Source organism: Balaenoptera ricei, chromosome 11, assembly GCF_028023285.1.
Source record: "Balaenoptera ricei isolate mBalRic1 chromosome 11, mBalRic1.hap2, whole genome shotgun sequence".
Lineage (NCBI taxonomy): Eukaryota > Metazoa > Chordata > Mammalia > Artiodactyla > Balaenopteridae > Balaenoptera > Balaenoptera ricei.
In genome coordinates this window covers 59,947,423-59,971,128 of record NC_082649.1, presented here as the reverse complement: position 1 = coordinate 59,971,128, position 23,706 = coordinate 59,947,423, and the positions used below count along the sequence as shown (strand labels likewise).

The window sequence follows — 23,706 nt, the reverse complement described above, 5'->3', positions numbered from 1 at the left end:
TTTCAGTTTGTGTCAACTTTGTCCCCTTGGGATCATATCTGTTTTGAAGGTCATTTAGGAATTTACTTTCAATTTTTAAGGACTTGTTAATCTGAAGGTGTGGTCAGCTTTTAAAATTGTAGGTTTAGTCTTGGAAAAATATGCCCAAATATTACATGCACATGATATCAGACTTCATAGATATGAGCCTTCCATTTGCATTCTGATCATTTAAAATGCAGGTTATAGAAGATTAAAGACACACATTGAAGAGTGCTGATCTTAACACTGAATGCTCTGTACACCAAGACACTGTTTTTCATGTTAGACTATGTGTTCTGGAAAAGAAAGGGTTAAAAATGGTTTCTGCACACTACAGATAACCAGGCTTCACTAAAGTCTTTCATTAGAATATTTGAGGCAGAGATTTTTGATTAGTGGAGAGGCTCTAATCTGAAAATGAGGCCCAGAATATGCAGAAGAGGAAACATAAATGTCTCAACATGAAAAGGATGTTCAACCTCACTAATAATCAGGGAAAGGCAAATTAAAACCACAGTAAGATATTTTCTTACTTTTCACATTGAGAAAAACTAAAGTCTGACAAAACCAAGTGTAGCTAAGACTATAGAACATCAGGAACTCTTGTGCTTTGTAGATGACAGTTTGTCAATATCTGGTAAAGTTAAAGATGTACACATCCTGAGACCCAGCAGTTCTGCTTCCTATGTATGCAAGAGATTTTCAAAGAATGTTTTTAGCAACATTGACTATTCATCAGCAGGAGAATAAATTGTTCATTATTCATGTGGTAAAACTATAGCTTGGTGAAAATTAATAAACTATGTCAGCATGGCTGGAGTTCACAAACTTGTTTAAGTGAAAAAATGAGTGAAGAATACATACAGTATTATAACATTTATATGAAAGTTTAAAACATACAGAGCAGTATGATATATTGTTTAGGGGTGCATGCACATGCAGTAAAGTATGAAGAACACATGAGATCAAACTAGTTACTTCTAAGGGGCAGGCATATCTAGAGGGTTTCAAGTGTATTGGTGATGTTTATTTCCTAAGTTGAGTAGTGAATGTGCAGGTGTTCATTGTAATATTCTTTTTCTCTCCCCTTATATCATAAATATTGCATAATAGAACTTTAAACAAGTTTTTAAAAAGGAAAAGAAAATCGTTTAGAAGGATAATCACCAGTCTGATAAATGGTTAACTTATGTTGGTACAGTAGAATTGGGTGGAGTTTATTTTCTTTATTTGTATTTATTTCCATACATTTTGTGTAATTGTGTGATTGAATTTACTACAGAATTGCTTTAAAAAACAAATGGAAAGTTATCTCTCTGTTAATGTAGTATTAGTTTATTATGCCAAAATCAGTGAGTTTTCACAGATGTTTAGCAAAATTGGTTGGGAATAAATATTAGAATCTGTCATTTAATTAAATTATCAGATGTTGCTAAATAAAACAACTTTGGTTCAATTTTATAGGTAAGTTTTTTTTTGAGTACACTGGTCTTCAACATTGAAACTTAGTTCAGAAATTGTGTATTTTATTATTATTTTCAAAGAATCAGATTTTGATTTTATTTAACTATACTTTTTGGTTTCTATATCATTACTTTTTCTTTCATTTTTCTTAATTCTTTCTAGGACCTTTGAGTTTTCTTTTTTCTTTTTTAGTGTCTTGAATTGAAAGCTTTTTTCCCTTATTGTCCTGATTTCTAACAAAATATTTACATCTAAGGCTGTATGTTGCCTTCTCCCTCCATCTCTGGTAACATCCCAGGGGTTTCACTCTGCAGTCATTGTTGTTCATTGCTAAACTTTATCTTCTCTCCTTTGTTTCTTGTTTAGTTTTTTTGTTTTTTAAAAATTCAGAGTGGATACATTTATTTTTCCTTTTAACCATTTGGTTTTAACTTCTAATTTTAGTACATTGCAGTCAATAAATATGCCTGATTGGTTTCTGCTTTGGGAATATTTTGAGATTTTCTGTGTGGTTTAATACATAGTCATTTTTGGTTATTATTCCCTGTATGATTAAAATTTTTGGTACGTACAGAATTTTTATACATAATTAAGATTGTTAATTATGTAATTTCCTTTGTGTCATTATGTTTTTATTCTAATCTGTTATTCTATGAGAGAATTATGCTAGTCTCCTACTTTTATCTGTGAATTTTGTATTTTAATCAGTTTTTGCTTAGTACATGTTATTTTCAAGCTGTGTTAGATATATAAAAGTTTATATAATTTATTTTACATGGTGGGCTATAGCTTTTAGCAATGTGAAACTGTACTTATTTTCTTATTGCCTTCGATCCTATTCGTCATTTTGTTTTAGATTTATCTTTCTTAAATAATATGTAGCTGGATTTTGTGTCTATAATCTGTGAGTCAGACTTTTAATAGGTGAATTTAATCCATTCATATTTGTTTTGACTGGAATGTTTGGACTTATTTGTGCTATCTTATTTTGTGTTTTTCATTTGCCTTATTTCATTGTTACCTTTTTCCATATTTTGTTGGGTTATTCAAGTTTTCTTTGCTCCTCCTTCAGTGGTTTGCAAGATGTGCAATCTGTTTCTTTGTATTAGTGTCTACTCTTAATGTCTGGAGTTAATTGATATTTGTATCATTCCCTCTATCATACAAACAACTATAGTTTGCTTTCACTTTCCTTTGAGTAAAAGATTTTTTTATTTGCTTTTATTTATTTTATAAAAAATATTTAATTTTGGACTTAATTTTACTAATTTCTTGGTTTACCACTGAATCTTCACCTTTCTATCTTTCACTTAGATTATTTTTGTTTTGTTTGTAATTCTTTAGAGATGATTTGTGAGAAGTTTGCCAAGTCTTTGTCTAAAAATGTCATCACATTTGAATGGTAATTTGGCTGGGTATAGAAATACGTATTGAGAATCATTTTCTTCCCAACTTTGAAGATATTTTCCTGTCACCTTTTGCTTCTAAAGTTGCCAGGGTGAAGTCTTATGTGAATTTAATTTTATTTTCTTTGTTGGGCTATACATTTCATTTATCCTGTGAAGCATAGTTTCACATTTCTGGAAATGCTCCATTAAATGATTTTTCTTGGGTATTAGTTCTTCCGTTTGATGCACTTGGTTCCTCTCTTATGCTGCCCATGTTTCCTAGGTTCTTGGGGATTGTTAGTTGTGTGTTTATGTCTTTTTTTGAGATTCCGTAATAGTCTGTCTGTGAATATAATGTCTGAGTAGCCTCCAGTGGATGTGGGAGAGGAGCAGAGTGTGGCCTGGTGTCTGGTCTTACTATTTGACAGACTGTCAGTACACCTCTGCCCCTGGTGCCCACAGTCACTCCTCCCACCTAGAACAAATACCTGCTTGTTCATGCTTGGTGAGTTATGGGGTGAGAGAAATTGATTCATCCTTCTAATGGTTGTCTTAGTGCAATTTCTTCCTGTTTCCAGACTGTGTCTTCTAGAAAGGAGCACCACAGACGCTCCTACCAGCTGGTTTCCTCTTTCAGTCTGATTGCATGTGCCATCTACCTTTGCGATCAGATCTAGGGATTTGGGGGGAGAAGGAGAGCTAGATCTTGCTCAGTGAGCTGTTGATTCCAGTTGCCTCTGTTGGCTTTCAAGAATGTATATTAAGTTGACTTTGCCAAGTTAGAAAGGAAAGATAAAAAATGATCTTTGTGAAAAATCCTGGAATCTCTCATCACAGTCTTTGGAATTCCTGTGGTAGAGATTGCAGTGCAGCAGTGTACAGGGTGGAAAACTCATTATCACTGCTAATTACATCAGTTTAGATGATGGAAGGTCAGGCAGGGGATGGACCTGTCCCTGCTGGAGTCATGCACACGTCATGATGTTGCTCTGGAGAGCTCAGGCTCTGCTGAAACTGTTGGGGACCTTGCTGCTGGCCCTGTAGGGGGCCCTTGTAGTAAGCCTCCAGGTGAATTTCTGGGTAGGTGAGGGTTTCTTTTTTTCAAAGCAGTATTGGAAAAGACCTTACTCTGCTTTAAAAAACAAAATTGAAGTATGCTTTAAAGGTTTCTTCATTATAGAAACTCTGAAATGGGAAAACTGTTTCTTAGATCGTGGACAGAACTTTTCAGTTGTTGTAAAACCCTGCAATTGTTTATGTCTTTCTACTTCACTAAATTTTTAAAGTTTATTTTCAAGTTAAAATGAACTAAATTTGGTATTGAAAACTTTGTCATCTCAGTTGAGATTCAGAGGCTTCCTGGGATGTTACAGCTCTGGAACTGAAAACCACTGTATTAGATGCTTCCTAGTTTATAGACAAACTGTTTCAAAGATGAAATATTCAGTCTCTTCATTAGTTTATTATTTGCTAAATTAATATGCAGGAGATATCATTGAAAGCTAAATTATATAAAACATGGCTCCATATTAGTACAGAGCAGAGATCTGGATTTAGACTCGGTGTGTACAAGCTTTTTGGGAAGTAAACAGAAAATCTGTATACACTCTACAATTTGCAGTTCAGCATTTAATGGATATTATTCATTTATGGAGTTATGAGAAGTGTCCTCATGCATATGAGTATGCAGAAAGCTTGGAGTTCTTTTTATAAATCTGTTATTTTTCCTACATTAAAATATTACTCTTTGCTGGCTCTCAGTAAACTAGGAATAGAGGGGAACATTCTCAGCTTCATAAAGAGCATCTACAAAAACCTACAGCTAACATCATACTTAATGGTGAAAGACTGAATGCTTTCATCCTAAGTTTGGAAACAAGGCAAGGATGTACGCTCACCACTCTTATTTGGCATAGTACTGAAAGGCATACAGATTGGAAAGGAGGAAATAAAACTATCTCAATCTGCAGATGACATGATTGCCTACGTTGAAAATCTCAAGGTATGTATCTACAGAAAAATTCCTAGAACCAGTAAGTGAATTCAGCAGGATCACAGGATACAAAATCAACACATAAAAATCAATTGCATCTGTATATATTAACAAACATCTGGAGACTGAAATTAAAAACACAATAATATTTACAATCATGCGAAAGAAAATGTATACATCTAACAAAACATAAAATAATTTATGCTGAAAAATGCAAAGTGCTAATGAAGGAAATCAGAGGAGACTTAAATGAATGGAGAGACAAATCATATTCATGAATTGGAACATAGTACAGATGTCACTTCTCCTCAAGTTGATCCATAGATTTAATGCAGTTCCTGTCAAAAGCCCTGCAAAGTTTTTGAAGACATAGACAACATTATTCTAAAATTTGTATGGAAAGGCCAAGGACCTAGAAGAGCTAAAACAATTATGAAAAAGAATAACAAGAGAGGAGTCACTACTGTACCACTCTGGAAAATAGTTTGGCAGTTTCTTATAAAACTAAATATGTACTTCCCATACAACCCTGCAGTTGCACTCCTAGGTGTTTATTTTCACATGAAAACCTGTATGTGGATGTTCATAGCAGCTTTATTTGTAATAGCCCCAAACTGGAAACAAGCCAGATGTCCCTCAGTGGGTGAATGGTTAAACTGTGGTGCATCCTTGCCCTGGAATACTATGCAGCAATAAAAAGGAACAAACTATTGATACAACAACATAGGTGGATCTTAAGAGAATTATGCTGAGTGAAAAAAGCCGATCTCAAAAGCTTACGTACTGCATAATTCCATTTATAACTCTTGAAATAACAAACTTATAAAGATGGAGAACAGATTGGTGGTTGCCATGGGCTAGAGATGGTAGTGAGTGGTGTAGTTATAAAGGGATAGCATGAAGGAACCTTGTTGTGATGGAGCACTTCTGTATCTCTTGTCGTTACATGAATCTACACATGTAATAAAATTGCATGGAAGCTACACACAGATGAGTGCATGTAAAACAGTGAAATCTGAATAAGCTCTGTGGACTGAACCAATGTCAGTTTCCTATGTGATATTGTGCTATAGTTAAGTAAGGTGTTGCCGCCGGGGAAACTGCGTGAAGAGTACATGGGACTTCCCTGTACTTCTTTTTTTTTTTTTTTTGGCAACTCTTGTGAATCTATAATTATTTCAAGATAAAAAGTTAAAAAATACATATTATTCATTGCCTGGAAGACAAGTATTCCAATGTAGGGCTTCCCCGGTGGCACAGTGGTTAAGAATCCACCTGCCAATGCAGGGAGCACAGGTTCGATCCCTGGTCCGGGAAGATCCCACATGCCGTGGAGCAGCTAAGCCCGTGCACCACAACTACTAAACCTGAGCTCTAGAGTCTGCGAGCCACAGCTACTGAGCCCATACGCCACAACTACTGAAGCCTGTGCGCCTAGAGCCCGTGCTCCACAACAAGAGAAGCCACCACAACGAGAAGCCCGTGCACTGCAATGAAGAGTAGCCCTCGCTTGCGGCAACTAGAGTAAGCCCGTGGGCAGCAATGATGACCCAACACAGCCAAAAATAAACTAAATTAAAAAAACAAAAAAGTATTCCAATGTACATGTTCCTGAGATGTTGTGTAGGGGTTGTTTTTACTTTATTTTTAACAGTAATGCCTGATTATGGTCTGGGAATGAAGGTCGCCATGACAGAAACACACTGCATTTTTTCAGTGTTCAGATACAGGCTAACAAATGTATTTTTATATTGTATTTTTTAAAATAAAAACAATTGTAAAACTAGATAATCAGCCAAAAATTATCCTATGTCCACTGAGGTGAGAGCATTTAACCTTCACCATGTTAAAAATATGTACTTGCATTTATTTTAGAGTAGTGATTCTTAGCTTTTTCAGGTTCAGTAATGCCTTAAGATCTGATGAAGTCTATAGACACATCTTAGAATTGTGTTCATTTTTAAAAAAAATAAATTTATTTATTTATTTATTTTTGGCTGCGTTGGGTCTTCGTTGCTGCGCGCGGGCTTTCTCTAGTTGCCGCAAGCAGGGGCTACTCTTTGTTGTGGTGCGTGGGCTTCTCATTGTGGTGGCTTTTCTTGTGGAGCACAGGCTCTAGGTGTGTGGGCTTCAGTAGTTGTGGCACGTGGGCTCAGTAGTTGTGGCTTGTGGGCTCTAGAGCGCAGGCTCAGTAGTTGTGGCGCACGGGCTTAGTTGCTCCGCGGCATGTGGGATCTTCCCGGACCCGGGCTTGAACCCGTGTCCCTGCATTGGCAGGCGGATTCCTAACCACTGATAAAGAAGATGTGGCACATATATACAATGGAATATTACTCAGCCATAAAAAGAAACGAAATTGAGTTATTTGTAGTGAGGTGGATGGACCTAGAGTCTGTCATACAGAGTGAAGTAAGTCAGAAGGAGAAAAACAAATACTGTATACTAACACATATATGGAATCTTAAAAAAAAAAATGGTTCTGATGAACCTGGGGCAGGACAGGAATAAAGACACAGATGTAGAGAATGGACTTGAGGACACGGGCCAGGGGAAGGGGAAGCTGGGACGAAGTGAGAGAGTGGCATTGACATATATACACTACCAAATGTAAAATAGATAGCTAGTGGGAAACAGCTGCATAGTACAGGGAGATCAGCTCGGTGCTTTGTGACCACCTAGAAGGGTGAGATAGGGAGGATGGGAGGGAGACGCAAGAGGGAGGGAATATGGGGATATATGTATATGCATAGCTGATTCACTTTGTTATACAGCAGAAACTAACACAACATTGTAAAGCAATTATACTCCAATAAAGATGTTAAAAAAATTTATATGCTAATTATATTTTGTATAATATTTGGGAAATCTTGGTGTATTTAAGCCAAGAGCTGAAGTGAAACTGGAGACCACATTTAATGCGCTTATGGTAGCCATTCGTCGCTCTGCTCTAGTCCTGTGATTTAAAAGGATTCCTCCTTCCTATACAGATAGTGCAACCTAACCTAAACTTTGTGATAGAACTTTGAAATAATCCAAAAAGATGTAAGCAAATCGGAAATTTTCTCTTTGATTAACATAGATCTGCCATTATAGCTTAGACTATGAATTGATAATTCCTTGCTTTTATTTCAGATTTATTACAGAAAAGCTGCCTGTGTACTTGCTTTTACAGTCCTTCCCAAGCTGCACCAACTCTCAGTGTGTACAGTTTCATTTTTCTCAGTTGTTTATTAGAGCCAGATGTCTTTGTAATGTTTCAGTATTTTCCGACTTGGACCTTTTCTTCCCAGAGTCAGAATCTGGCTAAATTTTATATTACTTATTCTTATACTATTTGTCATTTAGACATATGGTCCTGATGAGTCTAGATTAGAAGACTGTAGGCTTGTGTCAGAGTATTAGGCCCAAGTGTGGAGTTTGGGATTATATATTTTTAAGGGATGATTTGAGCCTCTTCTGTGCGTAGGTAAGGAAGTTTGGTCTGCTTTAAAGTAGCACCTTGTTTGTTTTATTTGCATGTGGGAGTGGGCATGGCCTTAGAACACTTCTCTGGCCTGAGCACATCCTGCTGTAGGTGATGCTGCCACGTGAGTAACAGACCGAGTGCTGTTCTTCGAGGTTTTCTCTGTCCTTCTCAGCTTTGCAGTCATCAACGGTTTGCTGTTCTACTGACCAAGGTGAAAACCAGGCTTGCTTCCATCCGGTCCCTCCCCTGCTTTCCCTCCCTCTCTTGAGCACGTGTTTATGGCATGCTTAGTCCATGCCAGGCGCCCAGGATACAGCACTGAGCAAGGCAGATCTGGTCTCTACAGTTCAGCGGAGGGATGATGTTACCTGTTATCTCATAATTAATTGATCACTATCGTGCCAAGGGCTAAAGAGGAACTTTAGGCTTTATACACTCATGCTTGTTAAACCAGGCCCATACCCAGGCCCAGGGCAGAAACCTTGGAAAACTAAAAAAAGGAAACACAGAACCTGCTTGTGTAAGTGTGCCCAGTATGAGCTGCATTGCAGCCTGGGGCTTAGGCCTAGTCACACGGGTAGCATTTGGTTGCTGAGAACTGAAAAACATATCCATAGAAGTGTGGCACACACCTTCCACAACCCAGCTGCCAAATGCAGGGTCATATGCTCTGACAGCTACCTTTTACAAAGTATGGTGCCATCACTTGTCATATAAAACCAAAAGAAAAAATGAAAATCCTTCCTTAAACTTTCTGAAGTTTCACATGTCTATGAGAAATGAAAATTATTTCAGAAATCACAATTAAAAATTGATCTGGCATGAACACTAAATAAAAGCACTTGATTTGGTATTAGTTCTGTCTTCACAATGTACTGGCTTTAAAATGTGAATGTTGTATAATCAAGTATTTGAGAAGCAGGTAGCAGTGCCTTGAGTAAAATCTTTTGGGTTTTATAAATCAGCTGTTATTGAATTTAATATTTGAGCATGAAGTGTTAGAGGTAGTATAATCTATAGGTACCCTATAGATGGGTTTTTCAGGCTGACTCAACCATAGATTTCTCAGTGAGACATCTGAAAAATATGATAGAAATGATTTGCGTGTTTTTGATGTTTTCCCTGTTGCATTTTTAGCCATGGTACTTATTGTTCTCACTGTGTGATAAGGCTGTGATCAAATGAAATATGTGGTGACTCTATTTTGAAAAGTATAACTTACTGTACCTAGTGGTATGGTAAGATTTAAATTGGTGGTTCTCAATTCATCGCCCATCAGTTTCACCTGGGGGAGACTTAAAAAGGAAAAAAAAAAAACCTTGCCTGGGCAACCCTGCTAGAGATTGATTCTGATAGTCTTGGGTGAGGCCCACAACCAGAAGCTTTCATGAGATTCTGATATTCATCTAGCCTTCCCTACCGCTGATTCAGACCCATAGAATCAAATGTTTTTAGCCATTAGTGGAAAAAAGATTCCCAGTATTTTAATTCTCATGTTCTTTAGATAATAAGCATTGGGGAAAAAATTTTTTTTAACCTTCAGGCTCAAAAAAGTGAGCGAGAATGTATATTCTTTCTGATGTTGAGAATTGAGTTTAAATTTCTCCCCTCCACCTCTCTCCACCTCCCGCCCCCCCATTTTTAGTCACATTCTGTGTTCATTTAGGGATAAGTAAGTGAAAACCAAATTTCAGGTCCCTTGGAAATGTTTTCTGATGCCTCTCCAGTGCCTGGAACTTGAAACTAAACAGCCGTCAGGGTCCCTTGTCCTGAGGAGCCCAGAGACTGTCCCGCCTGCTTCCTTTCCACTGTAGTCAGAAGGTTGCCTCATTGCCTCATTTAAAATCGTTTTCTTCATCCAGAAGATTTATAGCACCTTTGCAGTTTTCTAAGGGCTCTACTATTAACTAGACAGGGGTTTTGTTTTGTTTTAGGTGGACCTTAGTGCACCACTTACTCCCCCTAAAATCCTGTGGAAAGACAAAGGTGTGCAGGGCTGGTAACCGCAGGTCCTATTAGAATAAAAACTGGAAGTTACTGTTCACCTACTTTTCAAACTAGAGCCCAGCTCTGATCTGAGTCTTTGGGTATTCTGTCTGAGGAGGTAAGAGTTGGGCTGATACGCACGAGTGCGTGTATCTTAGGAAGCAGGTAAGAGAAGGGATTTTGGAAGCCGCTTTCCTTTTCTCTGTTCCGTGCTGCTGCCCTTCTCAGATACTGACAGTTCCGGGGAGAGGTGGCTTCTGGGGCTTGGGGCGAGGGCGAGTCGGAGGTGCCCTGGGGAGCAGCTTTAAGGAGAGCTGTAAGGAGGGGCTTCCTCGGGTCTGCAGCCGGAGGCGGCAGTCTCAGGTCACCCCTGCTGAGGAGGAAAACGGTGCTGCTCAGTTCCTTTGAAGACTGGAGTCTGTTATGTCACTCCTCTGCTCAGAACACCTTAAAGACTTCCCGTTCCACTCAGAGTCAAAACTGGAGTCCTCACTGTGGCCGCGTGACCCTCAAGGTCGGCTCCCCCCATTTCTTCCCTGACTTTCCCTCCCGGTTTTCCCTGTCTCTGCTCAGCTCCAGCCACATGGGCTGTCAGTCACCTTCCTCCCGCCCCAGCCCAGCCTCAGGGTCCTGCTGTCTCCCAGCCCCCTGCCCTCAGGCCTCACCTTCTCCCCACCCAGCCGATCTCCTTCCCCACTTGCCTCACCTCTCTGTGCAGTGCAGGTAGGAACGGTTCCTGCCTTAGGACTGTTGTAGGGTTTAGGTGAATGAAGACCCCCTTCAGCCGGCAGCTCGGACTGTCTCAGCATGTCCTCCTCTGGAGGAGAAGCACGCCGCCTTCATGTTTCTGTGGGGCTGCATTGCCCCTCATTTTCCTTCCTGAGGTGCTCGCTCCTCTGGAAATTTGTCCTGGGGGGACTTCTGAAACGCTGGCTGCATGGGCGAACCGGGGGGAGGGCAGGCCTGTGCACGTGTGCTTTCCCGCTCATGTCTTTAGTTGTGTTTAACTTGCAGAATGTTAGGTTTTTTTGTGTTCAGGGAGTAGGTTGACTTCTAAAGAAGGGGTGTGTGTGTGTGTGTGTGTGTGTGTGTTTTCATGTTAGATTTTAAAAAAACAAATGAAAGTCCTGATGTTTATTTGATAACTGGTTAGTTTCTTGGAACTTGAGAAGAGTTGTTCAAAACACCCCAAACAGGAGCTATTTTAATACAGAAGTACATATGGAAACCGAAACCACTTATCTTCACTTCAGGTTGTAGCCTAGGAAACCTTTGGGGAGTTGAAAACATCATAATCTGCTTGGGTGTTTTTTAAGCTTTTTATTTGTGGGGAGAGGCATAAACCTGTTAAAGAAAAGGCTAGTTCACAGAACAAACTATAGTAGAACCAACTCAGTGACGCAGGAAATTTGGAATCCTTTCAGTCAGAGCGCACATTGCTGAACAGACTCAGAGCTCCGAATGGCCTGTGGAGTGACTGTCGTGTGTTAAAGAGCTGCTGAAGGATGCGTGTCTGCTTACGTCAGGGTGCCGGCTTCATGTCTGTCCCGTGCGCTCCCTGAGGCGGGCCTGGCGGGGCTAGTCAACCGCAGGCCCCGCTTTCTGGGGAAACCTTGCCTGGCGGGTCCTGTCATGACTCCCAGGGTGGCTGCTTGAGCAGCGCTTTCACAGTCACCTTAACACACAGAGTGGCTTCCTTCTTTCAAGGACTATGGCTTCTGTCAGTCAGATCCTCATCTGTTAATGTGGACTTTGGTAGACAGAGGTGGAGAGCAGACATGGCACAGGACCCCCGGAGCTAGGCCAAGTTCACCAGCAGAGACTCCTGTGTGGAGCTGATGCTTCCTTACAGCTATGATGCCAGTTCGTGCCCTTCACCATTTTTCATGTCTCAGTCCCATCATTCTGTGTAGCACATTTTCTATATAATCTGCACTGTGTTTGGAAAACATTGGTGTATCTTAGCTAATTTTTATTGATTTGTTAGCCTGATGGTGATGTGTTTAAAGTTACATCCAGTATAGTATAAGACACTGCCTAATTTAATATTTTAAAACTTTAATTCAGAATTATTTTAAACCCTGGAACCTAAGGAAAAAATTGTGGGCCCTCAGCATTTGTGACAACGTCTGGTGAGTAGGAAAATAAGACTGTGAAGGGAGACCCTCTTCATAGATGCGCCTGAATTCTAGTGCCTGGGGTGCAGCCAGGCACAGAGGAGGCACTCTAGTTTGTTGGATAAAAAATAATAGAAGGCTTGTGAATGGCTAAAAAAAGAGGGTGATGAGTTGCAGAGGACATATGCCCTGCGTGCCTTTTCCCTTTGGAATTGGATGGGGTGATGCCAAGCCTAATCACTCCAGATGGCTCACTTGTCCCGCTTGCTCAGTAGTAAGATCCTGGAGAGAGGGAACTGTGTTTGTATCTGTGTCCCATCCTCATCTCCTGGTAAACACAGCAAGCTCTTAATGTTTGTTTGAATGAATAAACATTACAGAGAGTAAGAAATGAAAATGTACGTTCTTCTAAACTTCTTTACAAAGTTTAGTGGTGGTCGCCCTCCATGGCTCCTCCTGCTCTCTTTGGTCACTTCAGAACTCCTTTTTCTTGCCCTTCTATATGTATATTTAATGAGTCCTGGACTCACCATGAGTCTGATGAAAGCTGTGGTGCCTCTGTTCGGAGAGATGCAGAGGTGCAGTTTCTGAGGTGTTTTACGGACCACTGTGAAGCCCCTTTTTAGATGAGACCTTGGGGCTGAGTAAAAAGTGGGCCCACAACTTTCTGACAGAAGGAATAAGCTCAAGCAGTTTCGAAATAAGCTTTGGGGCATAAAATGCAGGTGTGGAATAGTGAGTGGCCTTGTTTTTTGTGCGCATCTAATTCGTTTTACATATTAGAGCTCTCATTTTCCTTGTTGTGTTTTTAGTTTCCTAGCTATGGCTTGGGAAGATTGTAATGGAAAATTGGAGGTAAGGTTTTAGATAGGGCTACTTCCAAAAGGAACATCAAGTCATTGCGGGTACAGTGTTCTTTTTATTTTTTAAAACCAAAGTAGACTTAATCTGTAGGTATTTGGTGTGTTAGGTAAGATTTTTTTTTTTTTTTAAACCCATTTTGTGTTAACAGAGTTTGTGTGTATTAACTCTTCACTGACCTTTGGAGGTTCTTGTAACAGTTTAAAAGAGACTTAACATGGATTGGGAGCTCCAGTAGATGCAGGGAAGCCCCTCAGGTGGTGTGACCCCCATGTTCCAGGGTGTGATTCCCAGTTTTGTACGCAATGGTAATTTGTTTCTAGAGGGCTGAAACTGGTTTAACAAATTCTTAAGAGACTAATGTATACAGATAGCAGTTGATTGATATATGAGACATTAAATATCAGTTCACTGTAAGCTTATATTCTTGCATCAGAGTAGCTGTATTTTCCTAACCTTACCTGGTTTTCAGGGTTTTTAAAAATGATGTTATACCTAAGATACTCTTTTAGTTATAGTGTAATATAAGTTGATTGGGCTTAACCTTCTTCAGGAACATTTGTGATCCATTGAAACTCTGGAGGTCACATGATTCTTGTTTGAATTTCTGCCTTAGCTCTAGAAAGGGCTCTTTCCAGTCTGGAATTTTAGTTCATCTATTCCTGTTGCTCCCAAGGCTTTAAAATCATGATTTCTGCAAGTTATCCTTTTGTTTCTAGTTGTTAGAGCAGGACCTTCAGTCTGCTACAACCCATTGTATTCTACCTGGAAGCAGAAGATTCCTAGTGGTTTTAGATTAGTCCTAATTTTTTTTCTCAGTCATCAGTTTATGGGTGGCGTACGGTGCTGTCTGTCTCAAGGATAGTTGTATTATCAAGTTGTCAGTAAATAGCTTGATAAAAACTTCTTGGACTTAACCATCTAGCTTCAGTATTAAAATGAACTCGTCAATCAGCAGAGGCAAGAATAGGTAGAGAATTTGTGTTCCCTGACTTTCTAACCTTTGACTCTTCTGGCTGCTATCAGGGGAGTGAAGGGAGTAGCTTTTCATATGGTAAGGAAGCTTTCTGAAATTGTTCTTGTGTTACTTTATGTAGGAGAAATGAGCTTCAGAATCCTTAGCTATCAGTGTCTCCTACCAATTAGGGAAAGTACTTATTGAGCCCTTTCTTTAGATTAGTTCTTGAGTTGTCCTGAACACAGTAGAGCACCAGAAAGCAAGCAAATAAAGGCTGCTGGGATGCTGAAATGGACTGCCCTCAACCCATGTACAAAGCTCATGGATTTTGTTTACAGTCGTCATTCAGGGTCTCACTCATATCCTTATTTATTAGTTAATTTTACATAAAATTCTAGCAAGTTGAATAAGTTTATTTTTGTAGCTTCAGCTGATAGGTAGCAAAGGGACCTCCTAGAGGCCGGCACACTGATAGCAACAAGAGATGAGGAAGAATCAAGAAATCATAATTGAAAACTCTTAAAAACATGATCTGCCCCTTTGTAACCTGGAGTCCAGGCTTTTATCCGGGCTTACGGGTACTTTTGGAGGTAGAGCGAGATACATGCTTGCCATGGAAGCAGCTCTAAAAGGGGAATCTTAGATGGAAGATAAGGTGGAGCTATCTTTTATAAGCCAGGTGGTGGTTGTAACATTCATTCATCTCTGTAAATGAATGAACAGAAACGAACTGTGGCAGGGCCCAGGACCCCAAGGGCAGCAGTGCCCGCTCTCCTGGAAATTCTCCCTTCATTGCCAACCTCTAAGGTCTTGTGAGGACTATATTTCAGCACCTGGCACAGTGCCTGGCAAATAGTGGTGCCATATACTTGCTGAACACACACATCAATTTCTGCTTTGTGGCCCTTTAGTGTAAGGACTGGTGCCCAAGGGCACCTCTGTATCTTACCATGATTCTTTAGCTGGTGATTTTAAGAGAGGTAGAAAAAGGAAGAGGCCTTAATAATTTTAAATTCCTCCATTATCAGAAGGCATCAGGGGAAGAATTATTTAATAAGTTATACTGGAATAATTAAATATTTCAAGAGGAAGGGATGATAGATCCCTACCTATGTCATATGTCACAATAAATTCCAGGTGAATTCAGGATTTCTATATGAAGAATTAAGCCTCCCCACCGCAAAAAAAAGTTGAATATTCGTAAGATCTTGGCCTTTCTAAACAGGAATTATAAAGAAATGGTGATCGATTTGATTACAGTTTATGGGTATGGTGCATATATGTTTAAAACAAAATTATGATGGAAACAAACTGGGGAAATAATTTGTAATATAGTTGATAACTATTCTTACTGTAGAAAGAGCTCTTACAAATCAGTGAGAAAACTCTCCTAAAGACAAGTGAGGAGTCGATTTACAAGTCATTTAAATAGCCGATAAAGAAGGAAGAGGTTAACCTTAAGAGTAATTAGAATATTTGGGACTTAGTATAAAGCTACAGTAATCAAGACTGTATGGTATTAGCAAAAGGGTATGATCAGTGGAACAGAATAAAGAATCCATAAATAAACCCACACATATTATTGGGTAGTTTCTAATAAAGCTAACATATGACCTAGCAAACCCACTCCTAGGTATTTACCCAAGGCTAATGAAAATTTAAATTTGCATGAGCACCTGTACACAGATGTTTTTAGTGACTTTATTCATGATGGTCTCAATCTTAAATAAACTGTGGAACACCTGTGTAAAGGGACACCACTCAGCAGTAAGAACTGATGAATTATTGGCACGTGCAGCAACATGGACAGATCTCAGATGCATCAGTGAAGAAAGCCAGACTTCAGAGACTACACACTGTATGAGTCCATTTACAGGCAAGACTTTCGGGACCTGAAACAGACCCGTGGTTGCCAGGGGCTGGGCTGGGAGGAGGAGTTGTTGACTGCAAAGAGGCACAGGGAACTTTCTGGAGTGATGCTCTGTATCTCTGTGTCTCGGTTGTGATAGTAGTTCCACGACTACATTTGTTAGAACTTGCAGAGATGCACACTGACAATGGTGAATTCTAGTGTATGTAAATTATACCTTGGAGAAATTGGGAGAAAATAATCAGGACAGTGCAAATTAAAACAAATCTGTTATATCTTTACCTATCTAATAGGCTAATATGAAAGATGGTGGTGTTGGGAATGGGGGAGCTTCCCCCAGGCTGCTAATAGAAACTTATTGTCATTAAACATGTATTTCATAATCTGAAGAAAGTAAGCGTTAACTTTTAAATACAGGAAATGTGTGGTTATATTTGAGAGAACTCTCTAGCTAAAGTTTTAATATGAAGGAATCTAAAAGTTATAATCCAATGTAGAACCAACCAGGTTGTGTTTATTGTAATCCCTAGAAAGATGTGTTGATTTTTTTAATGTAGGAAAATAGCTTGTATACATTTTTAAACCACATGACTAGTTTAGGCATTATGCAGGGAGAACTAACCAAAACAAACATTTCAAGAACTAATGTTTTGAATTTTGAATCTTTTTATAGCAAATACACTATTTTAAAGTTTATTTCTTTTTATCCTCAAATGATAATAACGTTAAAGTCTCCCGACAAGTTTAACATTTTAGGGAGTCTAGGGTAATGCCATGATCCGTTAAAGGACACACCTCATTTGACTTTGTATCTCTGTGCCCAGAAAGCTGTGTTTGTTGCATTTTGAAAGAGAACCCTCAAGAGTCAGCATATGCAGGTGATTTTTATTAACTGGTATTGTAATGGCTTGCATATTTGTCTTATGTTAGCACACCTCAATCTTATGCAAAAGGCTCAGTGTTTTTAAAATCAATATAAGAAAACATCAGAATACTCCACTAGCTATTAAACTAAAGCATCAAGTTAGTGCAGGCTTCAGATTTATTCTTTAGTCTGCATAGTTGCTATTGTTTGATTAGACAATTGACTTGGACATTTTTAGGTTTGGTACTGAATCTGAACATTTTTACTTTCTAGATCCGAGCCAAATTGTGAAATCACTTTGCATTTGTCATATTCCTGTCATAATCATGTAAAATCACTTCTTAAAACGAAATCCAAGTCCCTGAGTGACCACGATGAGGCAGTGCTCCAGTACACCCCCTCTTTGAAAAGTGTCCACGTTGAAATTTGTAGTCGAAGAATGTACTCATGCATGTTGCCATCCTGATGGCGCTTGTTTTCCACATTTAAAAAAGTATTTCTCATATGTGAACGTTTTAGGCTTTGTGACTAGTGTAATAAAATTGGACAAAAGTTAGAGACTTTTCTCATAAGCTTGTAAAAGGAAGTATTTAGGTTTCATAAGGTTTTTTTTTAATAAAAGATCTAATTTTGGAAAGGTATGAATTTGTAACTGATTCTTGCTTCACCAGGGTATGTAGAAATCAGTACTTCGAAGGATTGTTCTGAGGGTGGAAATTTCTAGGAAGCCAGAGCATCCAGACTGACTGGGAATATACCCGAGGTGGGTGGCTGTGGTGGCTCTGGTTTCAGGGTCACCTTCCCCTCGAGAACCCTCAGGTTTGTCCTGAAGCAGGGGAGTAGAACTAGAGGGTGACCCAGCCAGCAGCACTACCCTGACCCCTTCCCAGGCTTCATGAGACCCAAATCCTCTCCCTAGACACTGTGGTACCGAGATACCACCAGGAAAACAGGTTATCCAGAGAGTCTGGACCCACATAACTCTGCCCTTTTTTCTTTCATCACATTCTGTAAGACTCTCAGCGGTGCTTATGAAACATCAGTGAGTTCGTATTTGAGTTTTCTTAATCCTTGAAGGAAATTATTTGTGCTAAAAATGAAAAGTAATATATTTCCTACTGTAGGTATTCATGCTATGGGCAGATTGGTCTATGAAGCCATTAAGGGAACCCTGTGGAACCGAATGCCCCCGGACCACAGGCTAAGAGTCGCAGGCTCAGTGACTAGAGAGCGTGTCTAGACTTTTTTTTTTTTTTTATATCTTTTACATTCCTATAAAGAGGTTTCTGCTTATTCAGTTAAAGTATGTACACATCAGAATATTAAGTACAGGGCTTCCCTGGTGGCGCAGTGGTTGAGAATCTGCCTGCTAATGCAGGGGACACGGGTTCGAGCCCTGGTCTGGGAAGATCCCACATGCCACGGAGCAGCTGGGCCCGTGAGCCACAACTACTGAGCCTGCGCGTCTGGAGCCTGTGCCCCGCAACGGGAGGGGCCGCGATAGTGAAAGGCCCGCGCACCGCGATGAAGAGCGGTCCCCGCACCGCGATGAAGAGTGGCCCCCACTTGCCGTAACTAGAGAAAGCCCTTGCACGAGAACCGAAGACCCAACACAGCCAAAAATAAATAAATAAATAAAGTAGCTATAAAATTAAAAAAAAAAAAAAAAAAAAAGAATATTAAGTACAGCTAATTTCTAATTACTTTTTTTTACAAGTAATAAATGAATGTTCTTGTAAGATAATTCAAATAATACAGAAATATATTTAATAAAAAGTATAAAATCCCTTTTGCTTTCTCCCGCCAGTCCCACTCCTATATCTAGAGGTGTGACCATTTATGAGCCTTGCGGACTCTGCAGTAACACATGTAGCACTGTTTGCTCAGACACCCTGTCAGCGTCTCAGAAAGTACCAGATAAGTAGTGCTGTCCACATTTTAAAGAAGAGAAAACTAAGATGTGAAGAAGTTGGGTGACTTGGCCAAGAATACATAGCTAATTAAATGGCCAAGGCAGGGTTTGAACCTAGGTCTGTGACGCTTTAGCCCAGGCATGCTCGTTTCCTTAGGCTATACTGAAAGAAATCACACCGCTATTATGTTTTAGCTTGTCTTATCGTTCCTTCTTCATCTGTGAAGTTCACTTCCTAACCGGTTTCAAAATCAGACTCGTAAAGTGACTTATGAAAGAATACCGAGTTGGAAGGGTGTCTGCTGCTTGTCTGGTTTGGGTTTGTGTGAACGTGTATAGTCCCACAGTGTGTGACTGATAACCTCTGACTTCTTGAACTTTTCCCTGTTTTCTTGCGACTTAAAAAAACAAGTTTGCATAAGGCCTTAACCAGCTGACACTGCAGCTTGTCCTCATTGACCTCCACACCCCGCCCCCCCCCCCACACTGTACCCCGAGCCCTTCTTAGTCTCCTTTCCCTCTCACTAGCTGCTCACTGCCTCTGTACCTCAGACTTCCGCTTCATCTGCCTCCTGGGGGCTCTACCCAAACGGCATTTGCAGAAGTACTACTTTGTTTTTAGTTTCAGGCTCACTCCATTCAGCAGACCTCTGTCGAGCAGGACTGCCGGGGTGCAGGGGACATACTCTGCACTCACGGAGCTCTGCGCAGAGGAGGAGGACAGGAGAACATCTGTAGTTACAGCTGGCCGTGGTGGTGCTGAAATCACCAGCTGGCCCAGCTCCCGAGGTTGGAGGGCAGTGTGGGGAGACCTCAGGGAACGTGAGGGTCAGTGGTGGAAACCGCTGTGTCTAAGCACATAGTGGAATTGGCACGATCTCCCTGGCGTGGAAGTCAGAGGACCCACAGAGTGTAGAGTCTGGGAGGTCTCCCGAGTTTTGATTGGGTGGGTGAAGGTGTCATTGACCAAGTTAGAATACAAATGAGGACAAATAGGTTTGGGTAAACGATGATAAGCTTTGTTTGGGCAGCACTGATTTTTGAAGTCCCCAAGGCACATTTAGGTGGATTCAGGTCTGGGAAAGAAGTTTTTTCAAGTAGGTATGAGATGTCGACATTCATTCTCACTCTTTTCTTTAAAGAGAAGAAGTGATTCCTTGTTAAATAATACAGCTTTGCTTCCAACTAGAGTGTTGATAAAACCAGAAATAATAGGACATGTCCACATGCTTCGTTCCTCTTCTGCCTCAGTCTTACACTGTTAGTTCAAATGACCTGACAGTTTTCTACTTTCAGAACGGTCTCTAGTTATGTCCCTTAGAAGCAGCCACTGATCTTGTCCAGAGCAAGAAAGAATCCTTGAAAACCAGAGCTCTAGGTGATTTTGAATGCAGATGAGTAGTTTTAACTATGTAGATAGGAATTCACATCAGTGGACCATAGAGATTAGGTTTCTGAATATCATACAAGAAACAAAGGCTCTAGGTTTTGTTATAGAACTCCTGGGACCTACACACTTCTGCAACAGTACTTGCTATTCTAAGAAAGCATTCCCTTTAACATTAGTATTGGGTCATATGTCAGTTGCTAGTGACCGTAGTTGGAACTGCAAAGTGATTGCATAAATCCTGCCAGTTGTGAGTGGTGTTATAAAAGGTGCTGGTCCCTAGCTCATCTATAGTGGTTTTAGAACATTCTATTCCTGTTGCTTGTTTCGTGACTCATGGCTACACTGATAAAAGAAAGCCAGAGGGAAAAAATAGAGGGTTCTACTTAAAATCTTTCTTCTGGTCTTCCCATTTTTATTACTTTCTAATCCCTGTTTGTTCTTTTGCTGTCGAGATAATTCACTTCAGAGATTTTCAGAAAACCTTTCAGTAGTTGTGACATTTTCCCTTCCACACCCTTTGGCAATTACTTTTCCTCAAAGTAATCACTCTTTTATTCTGTTTTGTTTTCATTTTGATCTTTTGTTAGCCTGCCTAAATGAACTTAGTAATATAAACTCCACCTCCAACCCTAGAGATAGCATAATTCAATTGTATTATGGTGAATTGACCTACTGAATGTTAGCAGATGAGACTTCAGTGCTCATTCTTGTGATCTTATTTCTAGCTACCTTGAGAGCCAGTAAGGGGACCGGTAATTCCCACCCTTCATACTAACAAAGACTTCATTATCTTTCTACTCTTTCCCCTTCCATGAGTTGGAAGGTTTTTTTTTTAACCAAAGGAACTGTATTTATGAAGTGCTATTTTCTTTTTCTATTATTAACCAAGGGTCTGTAGCTGGGTCTGAAATAAAAACATATGCTTCAGGTAGTAGTCATTAAGTTTGATTTTTCAGATGATTGATGTTTGTTAACCTGTGGACCTTTAGTATGAATAGACAATTCCACTGACATTTTTTTTAATGAAAATAATGTAAAGTCCCCGTTCCATGCTCTTTCTCTAACTTTCCCTACTCATCCCCGCCCCCCCCCCCCCCCCCCCCCCCAATTACAGACTTGGTGGATCCCTTGTGGTCCTAGGATTTCAAGCTTAGGCTATGATCTATGCCTTGGGAGTTTGTAGTTTTTTTTTTTTTTTTTAATTCTATATATATATATATTTTAAATTTTTTATTTATTTTTATTTATTTATTTATTTATGGCTGCGTTGGGTCTCCGTTTCTGTGCGAGGGCTTTCTCTAGTTGTGGCGAGCGGGGGCCACTCTTCATCGCTGTGCGCGGGCCTCTCACTGTCGCGGCCTCTCTTGTTGCGGAGCACAGGCTCCAGACGCGCAGGCTCAGTAGTTGTGGCTCACGGGCCTAGTTGCTCCGCGGCATGTGGGATCTTCCCAGACCAGGGCTCGAACCCGTGTCCCCCGTACCGGCAGGCAGATTCTCAACCACTGCGCCACCAGGGAAGCCCCGGGAGTTTGTAGTTTTATTAGCAAGTTATTTTTTTTTATGGAAAAGGTAATTTAAAATATCCACTAAAATGAATTTTTATTAAGACAAGTACCCCCTCCCTCCCTTATTTTGGGTGGAATATCATAGATAATCTTTCTTGATTCCACTCTTAGTCCTGTAACACCAGATGTGTAGTCCTGGGGACCAAACTCCTGAGTTACCACCTTTTTCTTTTTTTTTTTTAACCTGAATTACTAAAAGGCCTTCCTTGTTCCTCCTGCCTCCCCCCAGTCTCTTAGTTTTTCTTTGCTGTGTTGGCTTTGTGCCTTCTTGAGCTTACCTGCTTTCTGTTTCTGTTACCTGCTGTCTGTTTCTCACAGTGAATTAGGAGCCCCAAAAGGGCAAGGGTGTCTCTCATTTATTTCTGTGTTCGCTGTGCCTAGACAGAGCCTGGCACAGGTGAACAAGAGCGGGGCGGCAGCAGCCTCCTTGGGAATGCTTTCTGTGTGCTGGTCTCTGTCCTGAATACTTAACCATGGATTTGATTCTTATCCGTTTAATGCCTACAGCAGCTTTAAGAGGAAGTAACTATTCTCATTTTTCAAGATGGGAAACATATTTTTCAATAACTTGGTTGAAGTCATACTTCGTGTTTGTTTAGTGACTCTTTTTATCTCTTTCCTTTGGCGCCTAGGATGCAAAAAGTTAATGATTCAAAGACAAAAAGTAGAGTAAGAAGAGAAAAAGTCTGGAAAATAAGCAAATGGAATAAATGGTCCCTTGAATAATGTTGTGTCCATGAGAGGGTTATTTGCCCTTTCAAAAACTTTACCCCCTCAGTTACACTGCCGTTCTTCTCCAGTTTACATGCTTCAAATCATGTCGTTTAGCTTTGGAAACTACTTGCCATAGAATTGTATTTCTGAGTTTCTCAAATTGTAAGCATTTCCATGTTCAGAAATTATTTGAGCCGTAATTGAAAACAGTGGAAACAGTGTATATATTTATGTTGTTTTTTTTTTTTTTTAATACAGTTTTATAGCTACTTTATTTATTTATTTATTTATTCTTCGCTGTGTTGGGTCTTCGGTTCGTGCGAGGGCTTTCTCTAGTTACGGCAAGTGGGGGCCACTCTTCATCGCGGTGTGGGGACCGCTCCTCATCGCGGTGCGCGGGCCTTTCACTATCGCGGCCCCTCCCGTTGCGGGGCACAGGCTCCAGACGCGCAGGCTCGGCAGTTGTGGCTCACGGGCCCAGCCGCTCCGCGGCATGTGGGATCCTCCCAGACCAGGGCTCGAACCCGTGTCCCCTGCATTAGCAGGCAGATTCTCAACCACTGCGCCACCAGGGAAGCTCTATGTTGTTTTTCTTTTCTACTCTTCTAACCATTCATCAGTTCCTTACAGGCAGAGTGTGTTAGCTTGCTTGGGCAAATGATCCGGAAGAGAACATTTCCAAATAATTGGACTTCCTTGTTGCTATTGAGGTTAATATTTAACAGGAAAAGAGAGTTTCTTTAACCAAATTAGAATTTGGGGTAATTATTAGTTGATATTTATCTTATTTGTTGTATTTTTAAATCATTGGTTTTGTATAATTGTACTGTCAGGTATCATCTCCAGTTTAGCATAGAGAAAAAGTAAAAAACCAAACTAGTTAGAGTATGAAATGGTAGAAGAAATAATGTAGCCAAACTCATAAAAATTATTGTGTTTTTAGGATTTATATGGAAAGATATGAATTTATTATATCTCAAATGTATATGTATTAATGGTTAGGTTTGGTTACAGTAGTAGCATTAGGCACTGTCAATATTGTAACAACAGAAGAAAGTTTTTATTTTAACTATCTTGATTTTTATGATTATGTATTTTTATTGTAAGCCATTTAAAATCCCCTCTTTGGGATTATT

General features: G+C 40.0%; 1 protein-coding gene across 3 annotated transcripts in view; it reads left to right on the top strand.

Annotated features, from left to right (window-relative positions):
• Positions 1-23,706, top strand: part of SNRK (SNF related kinase) — a 63,621-nt gene that overhangs the window by 19,422 nt on the left and 20,493 nt on the right. The window lies entirely within an intron of this gene.